This window comes from Rhineura floridana, chromosome 4, assembly GCF_030035675.1.
Source record: "Rhineura floridana isolate rRhiFlo1 chromosome 4, rRhiFlo1.hap2, whole genome shotgun sequence".
In the NCBI taxonomy this organism is placed as follows: domain Eukaryota; kingdom Metazoa; phylum Chordata; class Lepidosauria; order Squamata; family Rhineuridae; genus Rhineura; species Rhineura floridana.
The window spans coordinates 82478266-82495076 of NC_084483.1; the positions used below are offsets into that span (position 1 = coordinate 82478266).

The 16811-nt window shown below is 41.9% G+C and overlaps 1 long non-coding RNA gene across 1 annotated transcript in view; it reads left to right on the top strand.

The window, feature by feature from the left end:
* Nucleotides 1-16811, top strand: part of LOC133383204 (uncharacterized) — a 40128-nt gene that overhangs the window by 19008 nt on the left and 4309 nt on the right. The window lies entirely within an intron of this gene.

A 16811-nucleotide genomic window follows, 5' to 3' on the forward strand; every position in this document is an offset into this window, starting at 1 on the left:
CAAAGCTGATGGATATATTTGGAAAGTGGATGAGTAGTGCCAAAGCTTAGTCAGTGGAAGAGGTAAAAAGCCTCATGATACTGGATCAATTATTCCATCAGTTACCACCAGAAATAAGGCTCCTGGTCAAAGACCGTTCCCCTACATCGGTGCAGGAGGCCGCAGAGATGGCGGATCACTTTGCCTCCAATAGAACTGGCTGGGTGGGGAAAACATCAAGAGAGTTTAAACCCAGACCATATAATGGTGGCAGAAAGGATGTGGTGCCACAGCGAGTGAGTCCTCCAGTAAAATCTGAAGGGCACAGGACACCCCAGAGTGGATCTGTGTACCCTAAAATGGAGGAGAAATTTTGCTACAAATGTGGTAGACCGGGGCACCTACGTTTTCAATGTGAGGTTGCCAACCCCATTAGTAATCCTGCTCAGGCAAGGGCAGTAAAGACAGAACCAAAAGATCTAACCACGAAAAATTTTCAGTTCTGCCAGATAAACTGGACAGAAGTAACAGACCTTGATTCAAGTCTGAGAGAGGAAGTGAGTGTACAAGGGGCAAATTATTGGGCATTGCTTGATACTGGTGGCACTCAGACGTTACTGAGGCCAGATTTAATAAAATCTGAGGAAATATTACCTCAGGAAACGGTGACTATTCAAGGAGTGAGGGGTAGACCAGAAAGCTTGCCTATGGCCCTAGTGAAAATGGAGTGGAGAGGCCGAGAGGGCAAATATAAAGTAGGTATTAATGCCCAACAACAAGAACCAGTGATACTGGAAAGAGATGTTATGGGGGCACAAGGGAAAATATATGTGGTGACCAGACAGCAACTTGGCAGAGAAACAGAAGCCATGTTAAAAGGGGCTGAAGGAAAGAGGGTGGAACCTGTTTGCGAGCCTCAGGTCACCATAGCAACCCTTGGCAGGCCTGCTGAAGGAGACAAACTGTATCAAATGGTCTCTGGGGAAGAGACAGAGCATTTCAGAGAAGAACTGAATAAAGATACAAGTTTGAGGCAAATAAAGGAGCAAGCCCTGACCCAACAGATTCCTTTCACTGACAAACTGAGGAATCAAGTTGTGTGTGAGGATGGGATTTTATATAGACTGTGGATGCCTGCTGAGAGAAAGGATGAATGTGAACCAGTGAAGCAATTGATAGTACCTAGCAAATACAGAACCAGATTGCTAGAGGTAGCCCACGATGTCCCATGTGCAGGACATCTGGGAATAAAAAAGACCAAGAGGAGATTGGCTGCACACTATTATTGGCCAAATATCTCCAAAGATGTAAAACAACATTGTCTATCTTGTGGTATATGCCAAAAGGTGGGGAAAAGTGGAGTAAAGACTAAGGCACCCTTGAAGCCCCTTCCTATAATAGGGCAACCCTTTTATAGAGTGGGAATAGATTTGGTGGGCCCTTTTTCCAAACCCACAAGGCATGGCAAGAAATATCTATTGGTGGTGGTGGATTTTGCCACCAGGTACCCAGACGCAGAAGCACTAAGATATGTAGAAGCCCCTGTAGTGGCAGAGGCTTTATTAAAAATCTTTATGAGGCTGGGTTTCCCTCATGAAGTGCTGACGGATCAAGGCAGTGTATTCATGGGAGAAGTGATGCAATGTATGTGGAAATGTTGTGGTCTAAAACATCTAAAGACCACTACTTACCATCCCGCCACTAATGGGCTAACTGAGAGATTCAATGGGGTTTTGAAGGGCATGATAAGAAGTTATGTTCAAGATCACCCACAAGACTGGGATGAACGTTTGGGATGCTTCTTATTCGCGTACAGAGAAGTCCCTCAGGAGTCAACAGGCTTCTCACCCTTTGAACTAATGTTTACTAGAAAAGTGAGGGGACCTTTGGAATTGTTAAAAAATTCATGGGAAGGAACCCTGGGAGAGTACAAAACATCTGTAGTAGATTTTGTATTGGAATTCCGCAATAAATTAACATCAATGATGGAAGTAGTGAAAGAGAATTTGAGTCAAGCACAGGAGAAGCAAAGTTACTGGTATGACAGAACAGCCAGGGAACGTGTGTATGATGTGGGAGATATGGTTATGGCATTCATACCCAGGAAACATGACAAATTACAGGCTAACTGGGAAGGACCATATACCATCAGAGAAAGGCTTGACACAGTGACGTATGTAATCACCACAGACCAATTAAACAAAAGCAAAGTGGTTCATGTAAATATGTTAAAGCCTTACCATACCAGGGATGCAAAGGTGTTGCAAGTTACCTTATTCCCTGAGGGAAGTGGGCCTGAACTTCCAGATTTGGTACAGGAAAGCAAAGACAAAGGAGGGGTAGATCAAGTGGAATGGTCAGAGGAGGTGAAGGAGGAAGTAAAAGAAGAGATTCTGAGAGTTTTGAAAAACTATGGGAATCTCTTTAGCAATAAACGTGGCCGAACCAATATAGCCAGATATTCCATTGATACTGGAGATCATGCCCCAATCAGATCTATGCCGTACCGTGTGAATGGGAAAGTTTTGAGTGAGATCAAAAAGGAGGTCGAAGATATGCTGGAACTAGGAGTGATCAGGGAATCTATCAGTCCCTGGGCCTCAAGTATTGTCCTGGTTCCGAAAAAAGATGGAACGACAAGATTTTGCATTGATTATCGGCTAAACAATAAAATTACTGTCCCAGATGTGTATCCTATGCCCAGGGTAGACGCAATGTTAGAGTTATTGGGGGCAGCAACCATTATCTCTACGTTAGACCCCTGTAAAGGATTTTGGCAAGTGGAACTAGACGAGCAATCCAGAGCCAAAACTGCCTTCAGTACACCAGATGGGTTATATGAGTTTGTGACCTTACCCATGGGACTAAGGAACTCACCAAGTTCGTTTCAGAGGCTAATCAATACTGTGTTGCGAGGCATGTCAGATTTTGCAGTGGCCTATATCGATGACGTGGCCATTTTTAGCAAGTCGGTGCCTGAGCATGTCCAACACCTGACAACAGTATTCGAGGCATTAAGAAAGGCAGGCCTCACAATAAAAGCTAAGAAATGCCAGTTTGGGCTAAAGGAAGTAATCTATTTAGGACATAAGGTGGGGAGTGGGAAAATCACCCCCTTATGGAGCAAGGTGGAGGCAATACAAGCGTGGCCTATCCCCTTAACCAAAAAACAAGTTAGGGCATTTCTAGGTGTGGCTGGTTTTTATAGGAAGTTTGTGAGAAATTTTGGGGAAATTGCAACCCCCTTGCATGAATTGACAAAGAAAAAGTGTTCTGAGCGTGTGGTATGGACGGATGAATGTCAGAAGGCTTTTGATCTGCTGAAGCAAGCCTTGTGCCAAGGACCCATATTAATAGCACCAGACTATGAGAAACCATTCATCGTGGCTACAGATGCGTCAGACCTCGCGCTGGGAGTCGTCTTGCTGCAGGAGAGAGAAGGCACCAGACATCCAGTAGCGTATCTGAGTCGCAAGCTGACGCCGAGGGAGAAAAACTATTCGTCGGTCCAAACGGAGTGCCTAGTGGTCGTGTGGGGACTGAATAAGTTGCGCCCATACGTGTGGGGACGAAGATTCACGGTAACAACGGATCATCGGGCCTTGTTTTGGTTACAGACTATGAAAATCCATAACACTATGCTGCAGAGGTGGTCCTGGGCCCTACAAGACTATCAAGTGGACTTCCAGTTCATCAAAGGCAAGGACAATGTATTGGCTGATGGACTGTCAAGGCAGGTGGCTGGGACTGCAGTGACGTGACCAGACGGAGGAACAAAGAAAGACATTTTCCCCAGAGAGACTTGTTTTATTTGTTAACGCGGCGTATGAATCCTGGAACAGGAATAATACTCTGCCGTTATTTTAAGGGGGGGGAAATGTGATGTTCCTGTATTAGTGTATATATGGTAAGTGCTGTTTGTATAGGAGATACATGGTAAGTGGAATGAAAGAGGAGGGGGGAGTGAATGGGCAGTAGAATGCTGGATGATTGGCTGAGTGTTGAGAATGGCGGAGAGTATAAATGGAAGGATGTCAGTTAAATCTGGGTGAACGTGAGTGGGTTGTTTTGGTGGGTTTTTGAGAGGAGATTGGGTGGAGATTTGGTGGATGTGAGGAGAGTGTGGAGTTCGGATTAATACTAAGACCAGTACCTCAGGAATAGATGAAACCATATGCTTAAGTGCCTTTATAAAGTAATCTTGTTATCTCTGTTATTTAATAAATATATTTGGTTTACCAAAGGCCTGATCCTTGGCTGGGGTTTCACAGACCAGAAGGGAGGGTAAGGTAAATACCAAGGCTGAAGAGTGACAAATGGTGGCAGCGGGGAAGGGAAGAATAACACCACAAGTATTCAGAGCAAACCAGGATTATCTGCATTGATACAAAGGGATTGGGACAGCTTAAGCACACAGTCACAGAGGTAACCTGATAGAGAGACTCAGGCAGAGTCTCTGGGAATACGGGTTATAGGATGTGACTGGTGGTGCTGCCTAGCAGGGGGATCTGGTGAGGTCTATGCTAGAGCGGGGAGAGAAACCATAAAAAAGGACAGTCCGGACTGGTGGAGTCCCTGGTGGTGCCTAGTGACAGGCAGTAACCACGAGCAGGTAGGAACCTGACAGGGAGAGCCAGGGAAGGGCGTCACAGTCACCTCCATGGACCTCCTCCCGTATCAGACCATACAGAATCCTTAGTAATGTTTTTTGTACTAATGTTACTCGTAAATCGTAATTCCCGTATATCACTGAATGTAATGGCAATAGTAGTGACATAAACAACTAGCAAAATTAAAATTACACCTTTAAACTACAATATCATACGCACTGCTCAAATTCTTGCTCTTATTACTAATGGGAGTTAATTATCTTGCATATGCCCATAGTAAATTTTCAGATACTTTCAGACCCTCAGCAATTTTCAAGTGGTCTATGTAGAAGAAAGGTTTGGGAACCCCTGGAATAAGACACCTGCTTATGTCTCTATGCTGCTCTCTTCCCTCATTTAGGTGCCTGTGATGCATGTGTGTGGACACACCTCCTTACAATTACGGAAAGCGATTCTTAATAATAAGTCTCCAGACACAAAGTTACATAGGTATTTATCAGTTGTTTAGTAGAAAATTCAGAGCTGCAGGGTTCCTTCATGATAGTTGCAGCCACATACACCCTTTTTTACTCCTGGATTAAGAATGAGATCTTTGTTAATGCATTCTCTCACAACAACAAACATCTCTAGGAGCCAATCAGCATGAAAGTGGAGAGCGTTAGCAACTGAGAAGAGTCTTCTCAGTGGCTGACTCACCTCCTTTCACTCTGATTGGCTCCAATCTGCAGAAAAGGCAAGGAAGCATATTAGAAGACTCTTTTCAGTGACTGTAGCATGCTTGGAGACATAGGGACCCTGCTCCCAAAAAAGCAGAGGGACTAAGATCCCCTGGGCGGCTACCCTCCTGGTGCTTATGGACATGACCGTAATATATTTTGTGACATGCAAGTTCGATATTATTTATTAAGTGTGTTTAGGATTACACTGATGGCATTCCCAAATATGTACTTTCACACAGACTTTGGTTTTCCATAACACAATGTTTGTCCAAGCCTCCACACTTGGGGGGGCACTACTTGCACACCCCTTCCATAAGCACATCAAAGTTGGATACACACCTGAACCAAGACCCAGACAAAAGGGCACTCAAAACAAAAAGGTAATTACAGTGGCTGAGTAGATCTTGTACAGTGGTTATACTGACTGGGCAGCCACTGTCCTTCACATTTTACAAAATACTTTTTCCTATACAAAGATTAAATTTCTGTGTATGAAAAAGTAATATATGAAGTGGTCTCAATAGTGAGAAAAGTAAACAAGTGAATGGTGATCCAAATGTTTTTCATTCTCACGTTATGAAGCTAGCTGCCACATGATGTATATCACCTTCCCTACGCATGCAGCGTAGACTGAAAAAACAGCACCCAAGCCACCATTCAATACGTGCACGTGTTCTTTCCAACATGAATCTACAGGTTTCAAAAAGTAATGTGTGACAAAGTCCTCAAACACCTTATAACATGCCTCAAACATGGTCTCTTGTTCTACCAGCATGCCTTCACACCATCACTTTGCCAAAACATAAGGATAGGTAAATTACTTTTAGGGAGGTTCACAATTATGATTTCCTATTTATTTAATCTAAAAATATTTAAAATACATAAAAACAGCCAGGGGAAGATATTGGAGAAATATAAAATAAATACAAATAAAAAAAGGGGGGAGGTGAAGAGACCTTAAATGTGCTACTCACCATCTCTCAGCCTGTCCTCCCCTCAGGATGAAAACAATGGAGAACCATGACCACCCCCAGGAAGAAGGGCACACTTAAAATGTAGAGGAAAAAATCATCTACAACCATAGTGTGAAATCAAATACTTATTGGGACACAGTATGAAGAAATATTTATATAAACATGACTATCAAATATGTTTATGAATTACACAATCTGTAAATATATTTATAGTGCAATCAAATGTTTGTTTACTCAGAAGCAAGTCCCAATGTATTCAATGGGGCTTACTCAAACTGGGAAGTGTGCAGAGAACTACAGCCTCAAGTGATAAGGAACTTGTTCTTTCAACTTGTTCTTTTAAGTTGAGACTTTATCCAAGTCTGAGTCTGTGTTGGAATTGCTTTTTAATATGTTTTTAAGCCTTTTCTTATTTTTTTTTTAAATTTTTTTAAAGCTTTTAAAAAATATTGTCAAAGATATTTTAATATATTTTAAAGTCTGTTTTTATGATGTTTTAAAGTGCTTTTAGTGCTTTTGTTTGCCGCCCTGGGCTCCTACTGGGAGGAAGGTCGGGATATAAATCAAATAATAAATAAATAAACTTCATTCACCCAACCCAAAATTCAGAATCATGCCTCTTTAGGCTGTTTTCCAACTGTTTATTCTTGCTTTATGGTTATTGGATTTTAAATGGCTTTATTTCTTGTTGTGAGCTGCCTTGGTTTCCAACCCTACCTCACAGGGTTGTTGGAAAGACTACACACACACACTGCAGATGTATAAATACATACAGCCCATAGAATAGTTTATTGTCAAACCAGTTGGTCATTGCAGAAAAATCAGTATTAGTTTTTAAAAAATCAGTATTAGTTTCCTACAGAATAAAAACTGTAATACCTAAGTAAGCCCTGCCTACTTGCTTTAAAATAGGACTGGAGGGGGGGCAGAAAGAGAACACAAACACAATTCTTTTTTACATTCACTCCAAAGTCCCATTATCTTCAGCACATTCATAACCATGTCTACTCAAAAGTAAATCCTATTGAATTCAATGGGATTTACTCTGGAGATATGGGATTAGCAATGCTTTTACCCCCACAAAAGCAACTATTGGGAAGGTTTTAAAAACACTGCCCAGGATCTGACTCCTACACACAAGAGGGGAAAAAACTGAAAAGTATATACTTACCCAATTTATGAGATTTTCAGATAAAAGGGGGGGGGACCACCATTTTCTGGCCTTGCAATGAGGTTTACAGGTCAAACAAACACTTCACTGATTGGCTGCAATCCTGAATGGGCGGGGTTAAAGCTACGAAGTGCTATACAGTAGTTTAAAAAAAGATTTAACGGGGCGGCTGACGTTTTTATGTATATCTTGAGAACCGGACCACCTAGAAACTTAATTTTTTTTTAATTAAAGCTGAGAGTCACCCCCCTCTGATGGTGTCACCTGGTGCAGTCCGCACCCCCCGCACCCCCCTAGTGATGCCACTGCTCTACAATATTTTCCGTAACATCAGCTACAGGATCTGCAAAGGCTTCAACATCATCAAATAACTGTGGGCATAATTTTTTCTAGGCCCCTTTCATTGTTGTTTCCTTGATGTCATTCCAAGCATCTCTTATAGTTTTGATGCAATCCAAGATGTTGTAGCTTTTCCAGAATTTCTTTAGGACTTCTTGCCCTGTCCCCTCTTCATTTTCTATTGCTGCAATACACTTGCTGAAGGTTCTTTTCAAGTAGTTCAACTTGAAGGTGGCTATGACACATTGATCCATGGGCTGCAGGAGTGAGGTGGTATTCGGTGGTAGGTTCAGCTCATCTAACGTTCGAGGGTGGCCAGGAGCATTGTCTACAAGGAGCAAATTTTTAAAAGGGATATTGTTGTCGCTGCAATAGGCTTTCACCTCTGGTACAAAGCAGGTGTCAAACCAATCTTCGAAAATGGCTGCAGTCACCCATGCTTTTCTATTAGACCTCCAATGCACTGGAAGTCTAGTTTTAACGTAGTTCTTTAAAGCTCTAGGGTTTTCCCAACGATAAATTAGCATAGGCTTTAGTTTCAAGGTACCAGAGGCATTGCCGCCTAACAGAAGGGTTATTCTTTCTTTAGTTGGCTTGTAGCATGGCGTTGTTTTCTCCTCTCTGGCGATGAAGGTTCTTGCAGGCATCTTTTTCCAGTACAGCCCAGTCTTATCCACATTAAAAAAAATTTCTTTGGAGTAGCCTCCCTCTTCAATAATTTTGGCAAGGTCACGTGGATAGCTTTCTGTAGCCTTAGTATTTGCAGCATCTGCCTCTGCTTGCACTCTGATGTTATGTAGGTTAGACCTCTTCTTGAACCTGTCAAACCATCCATGGCTTGCAACAAATTCGGCATCCTTCGCTGCCTCGCCTTTCTTAGCCTTCAGGTCATTGAATAAGCTTAAGGCCTTACTTTGAATCATTGCCTGGCTTACAGGAACCTGGCATGCAGTCTGATTTTCTATCCAAAGTATTAAGAGTCTCACCATGTCTGCAACAAGGCTATCCCTTTTTCTAATTTTTGTTGTGTTCACTGGCGAAGCACTCTTAACTTCTGCAAGAATCTTTTCTTTGCTCCTCATGACTGTTCTAACAGTCGTTTGAGTGAAGCCTAGCCTTCGGCCTATCTCAGCTTGAGAAACACCTTCATCAGACAGTTTAATCATTTTAAACTTCATATCTAAGGTGATAGATTTACAATTTTTGTTTGTATCTGCCATTATGTACTGTACTGTAATACTGTATAGTACTGTACTGTACAGTACTGAAGGCAAGGGAAAACAAGACCAATACAGTACACACACCCCACACACACACACGCTAATGGGAGTCACAAGCTAACAGTGGCAAAAGCCAGAACTAATGATAGGCAGAGACAGAGAGAAAAAGCAGGAAAGGAAGATGGGACAATGGAGAGGTATAAAATGGGACAATGGATAGGTATACAAATGAAATCAGGGTGATCTAAAGATTTTTTTTATTTTTTTTATCAAACAATTACAGCAAAGCATATGGGACAATGGAGAGGGAAAGGTATAAAATGAGACAGTAAAATGAAATCAGGGGGATCTAAAGAGCACGAGGTGCCTCTTCTCTCTCTCTCTCTCTCTCTCTCTCTCTCTCTCTCTCTCTCTCTCTCTCTCTCTCTCTCTCTCTCTCTCTCTGCCGCCACCAACCTAGGCCGGGGCAGGCAGAGCTCCGATCGCTCTTTACAGTACTGTACTGTAAAGTAAAGTACTACAGTATTACTTAAATGTAAAACAAAATACAGTACTGTATCTTTAAATGTGTCTCCAAGGCAGCCGCCGCTCCACTCGCTCAGATCGCTCTGCTCAATGCTCTGCTCCGCTCACTCAGATCGCTAAGAAGGCAACGCACATGGCATGTCAGTGTCCGTTGTTGCGAAGCGCACCTATGTTAAAGTGGGGTATGGTGGAATATGGAACATGAACGTGTTGTATGCTCAGAAGCAATGTATTTCCACAAGGACAGTAAAACAGGCAATTGTGGGGTTAAGCCAGCAATGTGTTCGTGCCAAGGCCAAACTGCAGATGTTGCTGAGCAAGGGCACGGAATGAGATAAAAGCGCTGGGCAAACCGAAAGCAAGTGTGGGGGTTGTAGTGGAGCTAGTGATTCTTGTAACTGAATGTCTTTTGAAATAAAGACTCTTAAACCTTTTAACGCATCTGAATCTCTACCGGACCTGAAATCCTTTAACCGGGATACTCTCAGCAATCTCTTGTGCCAACTGGGTTCGCTGCATCACACAGAACAACAGGGGTTATGGGCCCAGGCTACCCAGCGTAACGCAAAGGTTGCAGGTTCGAGAAGACGTGTAAAAACTGTGGCCGAGTGTTGGAGAGGTGAACAGAAGTGTGCTGATGAGTATGGCTGTGGCAATGTCAGCAGGGTTACCTCTGGAGCGGCTTACAGAGAAGAATTACAGTAGCTGGAAACTACGGATGAAAGCATTCTTGACTAAAGAGGACCTCTGGGAGGTGATAGATGCAGCCCCACCGGCGGCTCCATGGAGTGAATGGCTACGCAAAGATGATAAGGCAAGAGCGTTTATAATACTGTCATTGTCAGACTCTCAATTGCTATATGTGCAGAATGAGCCCACTGCTAAAAGGATGTGGACAGTGTTAAATGGGATCCATGTGAGACAGACAGCGGGATCTAAGATATTTCTGGCTCAGAAATTATATCAGATGAGACTGGAAGAAGGCTGTTCCATGTCTGAGCATCTGATGGAATTCAGACGGCTGTTCGCGGAATTAGAGGAGAGAAACATGGCACATTCTAGGCTTCAAAGGGTGTTTATAATCTTGTCGTCTCTTGATAAATCCTGGGATTCCCTTGTGACGTCGATCGAAGCGATGCCTGAAGCCGGTCTTAATGAGGAATATATTACGTCTAAACTTCTTCAGGAATGGCAGAGAAGAGAAGAATCAGCAAAGACGGAGCGAGAAAGAAGCAAGAAGCAGAACTTCAAAGACACAGTGAATGGGCAGAAAGCATGTTATTCCTGTGGAGCTACAACGCACTTACAGCGAGACTGTGCAGCCAAGCGTGGCAGACGAGGCTGGCAGCAATCCAGCGTTAAACTGGTGAGTGAAAGAGCTCATAAATCAGAACCTTGTGAGTGGATTTGTGATTTGGGAGCTTCTCACTGTTTGATAAATGATCCAGAACTGTATCATACATCAAGATCCGTGTCAGAGACTGTGGTGTTAGCGGATGGCTGAAGAAGAGACGTGTTGGCTACAGGAACATTGAAATTAGGTTTGCTGAAATCAATAATTACAGATGTATTGTGTGTTCCGCAATTGGATTGTAATATATTATCTGTCAAGAAACTGAATGAAATGGGTTATTCTGTATTATTTGACAAAGGGAAATGTAAAGTGATTAAGAACAATGAGGTCTGTATGGAGGGGTGCCTTAAAGACGCTCAATATGTGATTCAAACCAAACATGCAGGGTGTGCAACACTAAAAGCAAACAGGCAAACACATGAGAGTTGCGTGCACACATGGCACAGGAATCTAGGGCATGCTAATTATGAAACCATTATGAAAACTCCAGCACATAGTGAAGATTTGAAAATAAAGGAGTGTGGGCAATTCGTGGATTGCGAATCATGTCATTGGGCTAAAGACACTGTAGCACCAAAGAACAGAGAGGCTGAGTGTAGCACTGACGCACCATACCAATTAATACATGTAGACTTGTCAGGACCATTTCAAAGTTCAAAAGGAGGTGCGAAATACTTTATGGTGATTGTTGATGACTTTACGAGGTATTGCAATGTTTATTTGCTTAAGAGCAAAGACGAGGCAGAGAAGAAACTGTGGTTGTTCATTGAGAAAGTGAAAGTGCAACATGGTGCCACCATTAGGAGAATACGCTCAGATCAGGGAGGTGAGTTCACTGGAAAAGCATTAAAATAATATCTAGAAAGTAAAGGAATAGAGCAAAACTTTACTGCCCCATTTTCTCCATCTCAGAACAGGGTAGCTGAGAGGAAAAACAGGTCCCTTCAGGAGGCCACGAGAGCAATGCTGGGGGATTCTGAACTGACGAACGCATTCTGGGGAGAATGCATAATATATGCTGCTTACATCCAGAACAGATTGATACATAGAGCCCTTGGTGTATCTCCATATGAGAAGCTTACAGGGAAGAAGCCAAGGGTGGCTCACATTAAACAATTTGGGGCAAAGTGCTGGGTGCACATAGATAAAGGGAAACGACATGGAAAGTTAGCCCCGAGAGCACATAAAGGACATGTGCTTGGATTTGAGCATACATATTTCAGAGTATGGGTTCCAGAACTAACACAAGTTGTGCTGAGTAGAAGTGTAAAGGTTCCAGAACAAGAGTGGGAACAAAACACAAGTGTTATTTTGAATGGTTCACAAGTATATGAACAGGTTAAAGACAAAGAGGATGATCTGTCTGGTTCAAATGGCACTAGTTCAAATGGTGAAAATACAGAGGAAGAGGAGTCCAAACCACCAGTGAGCAAAGTAACGGGTCAAGGTTCTCAAACAGGAACATTAACATGATGATACGTTATGCATGACATGTATGGAACCTAAAGTCATGTGAATAAAGAAACTAAGTGTGTATAAACTGATGAAATGTAAATGTACTGAAATGGGATGGAAAACAATGTAATGTAAATTGTCCACTGTCTTGTGGGGTGGGGGCTGTTGTATGCTCAGAAGCAATGTATTTCCACAAGGACAGTAAAACAGGCAATTGTGGGGTTAAGCCAGCAATGTGTTCGTGCCAAGGCCAAGCTGCAGATGTTGCTGAGCAAGGGCACGGAATGAGATAAAAGCGCTGGGCAAACCGAAAGCAAGTGTGGGGGTTGTAGTGGAGCTAGTGATTCTTGTAACTGAATGTCTTTTGGAATAAAGACTCTTAAACCTTTTAACGCGTCTGAATCTCTACCGGACCTGAAATCCTTTAACCGGGATACTCTCAGCAATCTCTTGTGCCAACTGGGTTCGCTGCATCACACAGAACAACAGAACGTTATAACGAGGCAACATTAAGCGAGGTAACGTTAAGCGGGATATGCCTGTATATATGCAGGTGTAAAAATACACCCCATATAATAGTTTATTGTCAAACCAGTTGGTCATTGAGGAAGATTTTTTTAAAAAATCAGTATTAGTTTCCTACATAATAAAAACTGTGATAAACCCTGCCTAATTTCTTTAAAAATAGGGTTGGAGGGGGAGAGAAAGATTTACAACACAAACACAAGTCTGCACTATGTTTACTCAAAAGCCTCATTAATTTACAGCACAATCCTAACCATGTCTACTCAAAATTAAGTCCTAATGGAGTTCAATGGGGTTTGCTCCAGGTACATGGGATTAGAATTGCTTTACTCCCAGAAAAGCAGATATTGGATTAAATACTTTCATATTTCATAGCCCAGGGTCTGACTCTTGGACAGAAGAGAAAAAACAACGTTAAGCCATATTACTTATGCAAACTGCAAAAATCTTAAAGCCACCATTTTCTGACGTTTAAATTAAGCCTAGGCATGATCAACAAGTCACAACCCTGGCTTCATTGGCTACAATCCTGAAAGGGCGGGGTTACAGCCAGATCTTTGAAAAGTTACTTTTTTAAACTACAACTTCCATCAGCCCCAGCCAGGATGGCCACTGGATTGGGCTGATGGGAGTTATAGCTAGAGCAAAGAATTGTGCTAGAGATCTGTAAAAAACAGTCGCGCGAGGGGCGGTTGATGTTTTGGTGTATATCTTGGGAACCAGACCATCTAGAAACTTTTTTTTAAAAAAATTGAAGCTGAGAGTCTGGAGATTAAGGGAAGCTAGCCGGAGAGCTGGAGGGCCCCCCAAAAAAACAGAGACTCTGCCCAAAACCAGAGACCTGGTAACTCTAATCTTCAATAGGTTCCGCTTTTCGGCAGTTTCTGCTTTTCGGCAGCAGTCCAGAATGGAATCTACCATATAAGCGGGGCCCGCCTGTAGTCAGGATGAGCATATAACAACATAGTACTGTGTTGGTATTGCAGATAGACACACCAGGAAATTTCTTTGCACCCATGCACACAATTGTGTGTGTAGATATCACTCATTTCTATTGCATAGTTTAACTATGGAATTCACTGACACAAGATGTAACTGTGGCCGCAAACTGAAATGCCTTTTAAAAGGGCTTGCACAAATGCATGGAGACTAATGCTGTCAATGGCTACTAGTCATGATGGCTATATACTACCTTCAGGATCAGAGCAACGGTAGAGGGCTATTGAGCTCATGTCAGGTTTGTGGACTTACAGTAGGCATCTTGCTGACCTCTGTGGGAAACAGGGTGCTGAACTAGGTGGGCCTTTGCTCTGATCCAGCAGGGCTCTTACGTTCATATACCACGCCAGGCCCCAATAGCTGAAACCCTATGTGCGTGCTACCTGAATTCTTCCACTGCCTGAATCCAATGATTCTAACAGCAAAGTACAAGACTCCAGGCTACAGTGCTTCCCTTAACATACCAATTAAAGGGAGACGATGGAGTCTGGTGTAAGCAGTGGGGTTCGTATGGAGTTATAAAGGCTCCAATCTGGTTTTATCACCTGACTATGGGCATCATCAACCAACACAGCCCACACAATCTTCTCAAAACAGAGAGTCTATAGTCATTAGAGGGGGGGAATCTCTAAAAATTACAGATTCAGGTCAGTGAGTCAGATTTAAGTACTGGAGCATGCCGAAACTTTTATAATATAAAATAATCCTAGACACTCGGAATGTATCCAATTAAGAATGATTAACACGATTTTATGATGAACCATTATTCCATAAGCAATGTTTTAGAGAAGTTTTAAATGACTTGAATTCATGGATTACACATCAGGGGGGTATTGTTGGGAAAAATGCATAATTCTGATGATCACTTGATATTAGAATGCTATAAATGCACAACATTCAGATACTTGAGTATGCATTCATGTTGCTATGTTCTGAAGCTTCTTCATAGACAAAAATGAATGTTCTTAGTTATATATAAACTTGATAAACTAAACTATTATGCAATTATTATTTTCTTCCAGATTGGTTTCCTTCAAAGTGTGCCTTTAATCTTGCTGTCAATAATATTGACAATCTAAAAAAATGCAAGTTCAGCTCTTTTTCTTTTGTTCAGCCTGCCTGGAAATCGATTGACCTGAACTACAATCAATGCAATTTCACTCTGATGTCAATAGGACCTTTCTGCACAATTAACAATTCATATGGACTATGTTCACGTCAATGGATACTGCTAATTGCAATTTGATCTGATGCACGGCAAGACCTCAGTAATTGAACCTTAAATTCATGAAAAGCCACACTTAAGCCATGGGGGCTGCTCTAAAAGTCACTGGATTGAGTAGTCCACCTCAAGGCTTGTGAATTACAGTGCCAAGTTCTTTTCATTACTTCAGCTATTATACTAAAACTACTGGTCACGGTTGCTGAATTATTTTCTTTTCTTTACAGAATGTGTATGTGTTCAACATACTTTAGATATCAACCAATTTCTCTCCTGTGTCCCATTAAAATATCCAAGATCTACTGAGGAAAATCTCTTAATATTACATGAGGTGCAATCAGTAAGGAAGAGGAGAGGTGTTCTGATTGAGTCCTCCTTTAAGTTACAGAAATCCCTCCCTATGTAGATTCACCAAAGGCCTGACTTGAACACCTTTGGGAAGAGCTATATGTTTAGACTCTTTAACATTTGAGGCTCAGGATTAAGTAAAGCATGTGGAAATTTCATCATACAAAATCTTACTCCATTTTGCTGATTTTTGTATTTAATTATTTTATTTATATATATGCAGACTATAAATCCCATACACTGAGTATGGAAAGCTCAGGTTTGAGTGAGAGCTTAGAGTAGACAATGAACTTGTATTTAGTGCAGGGGTGTAGTTGTCCAGGATCTCAGGGGGGCTTAGACCCTTTACTTTTTTGAGAGCAGGGTCCCTCTGTCTCCAGCATCCTATGAGCCAATAAGCAGGAAAAGGGAATGTGTTGGTCACTGAGAAGAGGCTTCTAACATGCTTCCTTGTCCTTTCCTGCTGATTGGAGCCAATCAGAGTGAAAAGAGTGAGAAGAAAGCGCTCCTCAGTAGTTAACACACTCCCCTTTCATCCTCATAGGGTTGTATTATCAGAAGAGGGTGTGGCTATGAGGGGGCGTGGCTGTGACTATCATTAAGGGACCCTGCACTTTTGAATTTACCACTGCACTACTGATTCATTGTCAGGCTTCTGTAAAGTAAAGTAAAAAAAATGCCTCAGAACACTAACATCAGGCAGGCATCTTCGTTATACTCTTTTCAGTGCCTGCTTTAAACATTTTTGTTTAGACAAGCCTAACAAGACAGGTAGAAGTTACAAGTGTTTTTAGCTTTTAGCAGATGCCAGTACTGGATAGAAAGTAGTTATTAGTATTACAAATATCCCAGCTGGTCTAGACTTCCTACCAGCTGTTTAAACTGTGGAGACTGAAGTGCTGACTCCATTACTGATTAATTTTTCAAGCATGAATATTTTTACTGCAGGCTAGTTTTAATGCTGATCCAGTCGCTGATACCAAGAAAACAATCTACGTTGCTTTAAATAGAAAAATTGTATCAGTTATGATACCCTACCTGGGACTGGGTTATAATTTGTCCATCTGCAACTATTCAGTGCTGCTGTTCAGATTTATAATCTGCTGACATTGAATGCTGGTACAGATTTTTATGAAGAGCAAAGCACTGATGATGGTAGGTGAATGTGAAATCCAAATCAAATAATTTTTTTAAAAAGCTAGAGAACATTTGCAGCAGAAAGGTAAAAATGTCCCCATCATATACTTGTAGCATATAGGGGTGCAATCCAGGGGGGGAAAGCTACACCAAAACAATGAAGTTAAGGTGAACACACTTAAGCTGTAAAATTTGTTTTCACGGGGACTTTAAAATATCTAACTTTCTTTGCAA